The sequence below is a fragment of the Centropristis striata genome, chromosome 14 (genome assembly GCF_030273125.1).
Source record: "Centropristis striata isolate RG_2023a ecotype Rhode Island chromosome 14, C.striata_1.0, whole genome shotgun sequence".
Taxonomy (NCBI): domain Eukaryota; kingdom Metazoa; phylum Chordata; class Actinopteri; order Perciformes; family Serranidae; genus Centropristis; species Centropristis striata.
In genome coordinates, this window is record NC_081530.1 from 32,997,299 (window position 1) to 33,005,368 (window position 8,070).

The following is an 8,070-nucleotide window of genomic DNA, read 5'->3' on the forward strand; positions in this document are numbered from 1 at the left end:
TGAGGGCCGTCCATAAGGGGGTAAAGGGGAAGCTTCCTGCTGCCCAATCAATTGTTGCTTTAGTAAAATGTGGCCTCCTGGAAATAATAACGTCATTGTTGTTGTTGTTGTTGTTGTTGATGTTTTAACAGCAAACCACCTCTGCTGTGTTTAGACATTTAAACTAAAAGTGAACGAGGCACTGTCAGCTACTTTTATGTTCTTCTTTAGTGTTTTTATTCTCGTGCAAAGTCCTCTTGTTCATGTGGGGAAAAATGTCAACAAATACCCCCAAAACTCTAAATATGGCTTCTGACTTATGATGATGGATTATAAAATCTGAATCTTTTACTGACTTGTTGTTTGTTGTTTACAGGAACAATTATACAAAATGCTGCAGAAAAGACCAGCGTCACTCTGAGCTGCCGTCATGTTGGAGGATCAGATGATCCAACATGGAGCAGAGATCCTGATCAAATACATCTACCAGAATTTGCTCGTACTTCATTTGTTGGCTTCACGTTGACTATATCAGACGTGAAGCTTCGTGACTCTGGACTTTACTACTGTAGAGGAAAACCTGCTGTGTACCTGAATGTGATAAAAGGTGAGAGACAACAACACATCCTGCTCTGTGTTCAAGTGGTTTCAGCTGTGAGAGCATTCTTTTGCTCTTTAGTATATATTTTCTTATTATATCTCCATTAACAACTATAACAAGATACCAACATCAGCTGTAGCCGACCATCAACACCTCTGACTGATATAGACACGACCTGGTAAAGATGATGAAGTGTTAATGTGTGAGCTAACTTTTCCTTACTAGCAACAACTGAACCTTCAACACCTCTGACTCCAACAACAAAGGGTAAGATGAAATAGATCTAATAAATTGGCAGATTTATTCAGAGAGGAAGATGTGAATATGGGTGAAAGTAGAGCAGTGACTTCCTGAAGCCTCATTCCAGCACATAACTCAGTGACACTGCAACATGTCAGGTTATACACTTAGTTTCTGCACAGGTTGTGAAATGAAAATGAACTTAGACCAGAGTCAGACTGTGTCTGGTCTCTACAGAGGCTTCATCTCATCCAACAGGTCAACTATGTGGCTTTAAACATCACGTTGTTTGGTCACCAGTGAGGGAGGAATGACAGATTCAGTGTCGTCATACAAACTGTTCATGAAAAAAACCCCGCCTCAAATACTTGTTTACTGCTGTATTGATGTTCAGAATGTCGTGTACCGGCCCTTTAAGAAGCTGGTTTGGTGGCTGAATGGAACCATTTTACAGCGTTAACGACATGTTTAAAACTGTGATTGTGACATTTAAAACAACATTTCTCACATGTTGCTGCATAGGAAATTGTCTTGCAAACATTGTTATAGGAAATCATCCTATAGTTCACCAGAATACGTAGAAGTTTATAATGTCATGGTCTTTCTTTCTTTTCTGCACATTTTGCATATAATTTGCACTCTGCACATTCTTCACTTCATTTGCACTAGGTTGTATATAGTATGTGTATCATGTTAAATGTCTTTTTCTATTAGATTGTTATTTTTTATCTTTATCTAAAAGGGAACTAATTTTGTGTGCAATTTTTGTGGTCGGCAGTAACAAAGAAATTTCCCCGCTGTGGGATTAATAAAGTCGAATCTAAAATCTTTAATGGCGTCCTGACCAGAGAATGATGAATCATCTCAAATCTGCAAACAAATAACTCAACATTAGATCCCTGAAATGACCTGCAATGCAGACGCCAAAATACAGTCTAATCCTCCCCATGTTTATGTTTGGAGTTCTTGACGCCTCTAGAGGCTTTATAGAGCACAAGTAGAGTATAAAGCACAACAATTGCAGTCAGGGTGGGAGGGACATCTCTTAACTTCCTGCATCAGGTTTTTACTGAACTATGTCACTTCCAGTAGTCACATCGTCCTCCTAACAACACTGTAAAAAATGTCTGAATGAGTTAATTCAGTTTCAGTAACAATGAAACACCGTAAATGTATATATCAACCAAAACAGTATTTTTTGCAATTTTTGAAAAATACATTACTTCACTATAAAATAATAATATGTATTTAATGTAATATATATACAAGCCAACACTGTCATTTTTGCATTTATCTTTTGTAAAAAATACTTTTTTCTCACTGTTAAATGTACTAAACATCATATCTCTAACAATAATATACTGTAATATTTAATGGTAAAACCTTTAATTTATGCAGCATTTATAAAGTATTTTCTTGTCAATTATATGGCAGAACAGCATTTCTTTTGATGGAAAAACCTTTTATTTATACAGTAAAAAATGGAATAAAATGGCAATCCTAAACATGAAATCAACAGTGCCAATATCTTACCGTAATATTTTTAAAAAGTTCTACCGTATTTATTACGGTAAAGTTCTGGCAACCACAGCTGCCGGTTTTTTACCGTAAAAACAACAGGGTTTTTTTTCACAGTGTACTTCACTTCCAGTATTCTCATCATTTATTTACTGTTTAGCCAATTACCATTCAGGGTCCTTGTTTTAAGAATTGGTGGTTGTCGGCAGTGGATGTTTAGGGGGAGATAGTAGGTCAACAATAAATGCCACAAAGAAGTGATATACATGCTATCGATCGCGGCTAACGTTAACATGCTATCGATCGGCCGCTAACGTTAGCATGCTATCGATCGGCCACTAACGTTAGCATGCTATCAATTGCGGCTAACGTTAACATGCTATCGATCGGCTGCTAACGTTAGCATGAAAACCTGAAGATTAATTTGACATGAAGCTCAGCACTGTGTGTCAAGTTGTTCTGGTCAAAATCAAATAAAAATCAAATTGACTTAATGAATGCATCATTTATTTATTTAAGCATATTATGGTGAATAAATGGTCATAACATTAGTGTAGGCTTTCTGAAGTCTATTTCCATGTTCAGCTATGTCCCCTAAGGTGTTGCAGCAATTTTTGGGTTGATACCATTTGTTACACACATTTGGTGCTGAATAATGCAATTTTATTCAACCAAGAATGGATTAAAATGTTCAGAAAAACCCTCCAGAATATAACATTAATATATCAAGACCTTTGGTAAGTTTTATGAGGCTGTGATTATCCTCGAGGTCACAGCAAATCATTTTATACACTGAGGTCGAGACTCAAGAAAGGCCCTCACTGCAATGAACTGGCTACTACTACTTATGTGATTCAAAGCCTGTTTAGGGACCTCAGTACGCACAAATATTCAAGAAAAAAACGGCAGAAATTCCACCAGTTCACCAGCAGGACACCTGAACATTAAGTTAAACTGTCTTTTAGAACACCTTACCAGGAACCGTTTGGCCCGAACCTTAGAGAAGTGTTTTTGTGGCCTAAATTTAATAAAACTGCAGCTTTTTTGTTGTCCTGCAGTCAGTAGAGTCGCTGTTTTTAGAAACGCTCCTGTGCGTAACATATGCAAATGTGGCGTATGCATTGCACATAATTTTAAAGTGTAAAGTTGTGTTATTGGTATGCATATTGAAGAGAGCAGGTTAACTCTAATTTTTACATTAAATGTATTAATTCTTACTTTGTCTCTCTGGCAGATCATGAGGATCATCTTCCTCATTATTTGGTGCTTGGAATCATCATCTCCGTCCTCGTGCTCATCCTCTTCATCATCGTCATCGTCTACTTCATCCGGAGACGCTTTAAAAGACGAGGTGAAGCAAACATGACCTGCAATAAACACAAAATTATAATTAAAAATTATAATAACAAAATAATAATAATAATAATAACAAAATTTACATATAAACCTTGTTTAATGGCTTTAAAACAGTCACACAGCTGCTGTTTGTAATGTTATGAAACTGAAGTACTCTGTTAAGTTTAGGCAACAAAACGAGACGTTAAGTTCAGGGAAAACAGTAAATGGTTTGTTATATTCAGGCTGATCAGATTCACTGTTTACACTAAACTACAGCTGTGTGACATGTTTGTCTTCAGGCTTCTCATCAGACAGCCAGTGATGACTCAGTAGATTTTAAACATTGAGACATTAACACTATCTTTTTCACAGGAAATGAAGAAAGATGCCATGTGTATGACGAGATAGAGGACCGAATTGCATTTCAGCCAGCAAAGGGTGAGAAATAAGAAGTGTTCCCTTTTCAGAGAAAAAGACAAAACGGACAACTTCCTTTTTCTATTATGATCCAAACAAATTCTTCACTGTTTGTGTTGTGAAAGACTCACGTTTATCTGAACGCAAGAATCTGCTACACAGTCTCCACAACCTCCTCCACCACCAGGCCCCCTCCTACCTCACTGACCTCCTCCACCACCAGGCCCCCTCCTACCTCACTGACCTCCTCCACCACCAGGCCCCCTCCTACCTCACTGACCTCCTCCACCACCAGGCCCCCTCCTACCTCACTGACCTCCTCCACCACCAGGCCCCCTTCTACCTCACTGACCTCCTCCACCACCAGGCCCTCTCCTACCTCACTGACCTCCTCCACCACTAGGCCCCCTCCTACCTCACTGACCTCCTCCATCACCAGGCCCCCTCCTACCTCACTGACCTCCATCACCAGGCCCCCTCCTACCTCACTGACCTCCTCCATCACCAGGCCCCCTCCTAACTCACTGACCTCCTCCATCACCAGGCCCCGTCCTACCTCACTGACCTCCTCCACCACCAGGCCCCCTCCTACCTCACTGACCTCCTCCAGCACCAGACTTTTTTTTGATTGTCTTTATTTTAACTGCATTTTAACTGTGTTTTAGCTGTAAAGCATCTTTGAGTAGTGATCTATTAATAAATTGTATTATTATTCAAACAACAGAACCTAAACGTTTACTGTTCTTTTATTTTTGCAGGTGGAGGAAGTTCGGCTGGACTAACAGCTACATACTGCCTGGCACAATTTCCAGGTAAATACCTCTCCTACCTCACTGATCACCAGGCCCCTTTTTACCTCACTGGCCTCCTCCATCACCAGGCCCCCTCTTACTGACCTCCTCTGTCACCAGGCCCTCTCCTACCTCACTGACCTCCTCCGTCACCAGGCCCCCTCCTACCTCACTGACCTCCTCCGTCACCAGGCCCCCTCCTACCTCACTGACCTCCTCTACCATCAGGCCCCTTCCTACCTCACTGACCTCCTCCACCACCAGGCCCCTTTTTACCTCACTGACCTCCTCCATCATCAGGCCCCCTCCTACGTCACTGACCTCCTCCACCACCAGGCCCCTTTTTACCTCACTGACCTCCTCCATCATCAGGCCCCCTCCTACCTCACTGACCTCCTACATCACCAGGCCCCCTCCTACCTCACTGACCTCCTCCATCACCAGGCCCCCTCCTACCTCACTGACCTCCTCCATCACCAGGCCCCCTCCTACCTCACTGACCTCCTTCATCACCAGATTTTTTATTTTGATTGTTTGTCTTTATTTTAACTGTGTTTTAGCTGTAAAGCGTAATCGAGTAGCGCTCTATAAATAAAGTGTATCATTATTTAAACAACATAACCTAAAAGTTTACTGTTCTTTTATTTTGGCAGGTGGAGGAAGTTCGGCTGCACAAACAGCTACATACTGCCTGGCACAATTTCCAGGTAAATAATAAAACATGTATTTTCCCACCTACCCCTTCCCCTATTTCAGGTGTTTTAATTAATTTCCATAATGTTTTATTAATAGATGGAGCAAATCCAAACAATCCCACGTACTCCACCATCTCTGATCTTCCTCTGTTGGAGAAGACGAGCGGTAAAGACAGAGCTCTCATCGACATTTTGACCAAATATTATGGTGCCATATTTCTGGTTATATACACAATATATTCCTTATGTTTCCAGAGACAACTCAGCCTAACGAGTCCCTGTATTCTGAGATTAGCGGCACGTTCAACGGTGGAATCAGTAAAGGTGACTTAACCATTAGCTGTCTGTAAATACATTTATTGGGTTATTACTGAGAAATGGAAATGTAAAATTGGACATAACAAAAAAAAATGTTTTTTGCACCTTTTGATGCATTTTCTTTCTATTTAAATTTAGAACTTAAACTTTTGGACATACATTAACTACCTACACTCAACACCATGCTTCTATAGTCTTTGTGCATATGTTATAATTTAATGCTATGATAATATCTATATTAAATAAACTTTTTCTCGGCCCACAGATCCGTCACAGCTGAATGACAACACGTATCATTTACTGCAGAGACCCAAAACACCTGGAAACAACAACCAATATCCATAGTTTGAAATAAAAGAAAAGGAGTTGTATATAGAAAAAAAATGATAAAATAAGAACTTTAATTCTCTGTGTCTGAAGAGATTCAAATGGCTTTAAATTGGCCTTTAAGGAGCATAAAAAATGTGACTTAATTCAAGTGAGCTTTAATATACTTGTGCATCCAAACTCAGGACTTAAATGAGACACCATCAGTTCAGTGATGAATTAAAGGTGTTTCAAGGCTTACTGGCAGGTTCTAGTTCTGGTTCTGGTTCAGGTCTCAGGCTCAGCTTCTAGTTCTGGTTCTTGTGTCTTGGAAGCTTGTAACTCTGACAAACTGGCAGCTGCTTCATGTTCTGCAGTGCTGATTAGGGAAAGTGGAGACAGGTGAGCAGGTGGTGTGGAGGTCTGAGGGCCTCTGGTGGACAGATGGAGGACTGCAGGTCTGGAGGGATCAGAGGAGGAGACGGATCCAGTTTCTCCTCAATCAGCTCGGCTAAATGTGTGCTACATTTGTGCTCTCAACGTCTGTTAAATGGACTTTTTTGTGATGGACACTGATTCTGCAGACTCAACTGATGAAAGTGGACAAGATGTTCTAGGATCCAGCTGCATGGATGTTCTCTGCTGGGCGTTTTGCTGACTGATGATCAGGAGTTGGATTATAAACTGGACATCCTCTGTGCCTGCACAAGATTCCAGCAGGATTTCAGGGATTTAGATGTCGTTGTTATTTCTCCAAATCATGGATAAATCCTGGAATACCGGACTGTGATGTTCAACCAGGAGACTCCAGAAGAAAAGCAGCAGGATGTTCATGTTTTATGGTGAATAATCAGCCGACTCTCTCTAATCTGCATGTCTTTACACTTTCAAATTACGTGCAATGCATGCAGCAAAGTCACATTTTACATGCATATGATACGCCAGTCGGCTCTCATGTTTCTGTTTGGAGTTAGTGGTGCCCTCCAGCAGTCATTGTTGTTATGAATGATGGTGAGGCGGAGTATAAAGCACAGAAGTTGCAGTTAGGGTGGAAGGGAGGAGAGGTGGATGAGTCCAACAAACCGAGGACTTTCACCCAGGAGACGTAAAACAGACATAAAATGACCAAAAAACCCCACAAAAGGACCAAAAGAGACACAATGTTACCAAAAAAAGATGTAAAAATGACCAGAAAACACACAGTGAACAAAAGAGACAAAAACTTTTTTTTAAAAACACAAAATTAACAAAAAAAGCCCCAAATTACCAAAAACCACCCAAATTATCAAAAACAACAAAATTACCAAAAGAGACACAAAGTGACCAAAAGAGAGGAAAACATTTTTTTTAACACAAAATAAGCACAAAAAGACACAAAATGGCCCCAGAAAGACACAAAATGACCAAAAGAGGCACAAAGTTACCAAAAAAATGTGTAAAAATGACCAAAAAATACACAAAGTGACCAAAGGAGGTACTGTTTGGCCCTAAACCTAGCTCAGTGGTTTTGTAGCCTAAACTCACAGAAACTGCAGCTTTTTTTGTTGTCCTGCAGCCGGTAGGGTCGCTATTTTTAGAAAAACTCTTGTGCATATCATTTGCATACAGAAATGGATTTTGGTGCATTGCATGTAATATAAAAGTGTAAAGAGCAGGTTTTGACTAATGCACCAGCTGGAGGACTCACTGGAGTCGCCCTTAGAAGGGTTTGATGTGACTGACGCTAGAAACTGACGATGATGATGTGACTTGTTATCCTGTTTAAGTTTTAACGTTTTGCTCGTCTGCGTGACACGGTGCTTCACACTGACTTTGCACAGCTCAGTGAGCACCACATCCTTCCTCATTTCTGTCTTTTTGCACTATT

The 8,070-nt window shown here is 40.4% G+C and overlaps 1 long non-coding RNA gene across 1 annotated transcript; it reads right to left on the reverse strand.

The window, feature by feature from the left end:
- Positions 1-1,642: 1,642 nt before the first annotated feature.
- On the reverse strand, positions 1,643-6,538 carry LOC131985075 (uncharacterized). Its single transcript, XR_009395607.1, has 3 exons — positions 6,466-6,538; positions 3,557-3,705; positions 1,643-1,690 (listed from the first exon to the last, which is right to left on the reverse strand). It is a non-coding gene; the product is annotated as an uncharacterized LOC131985075 (long non-coding RNA).
- Between the last annotated feature and the right edge of the window lie 1,532 nt (positions 6,539-8,070).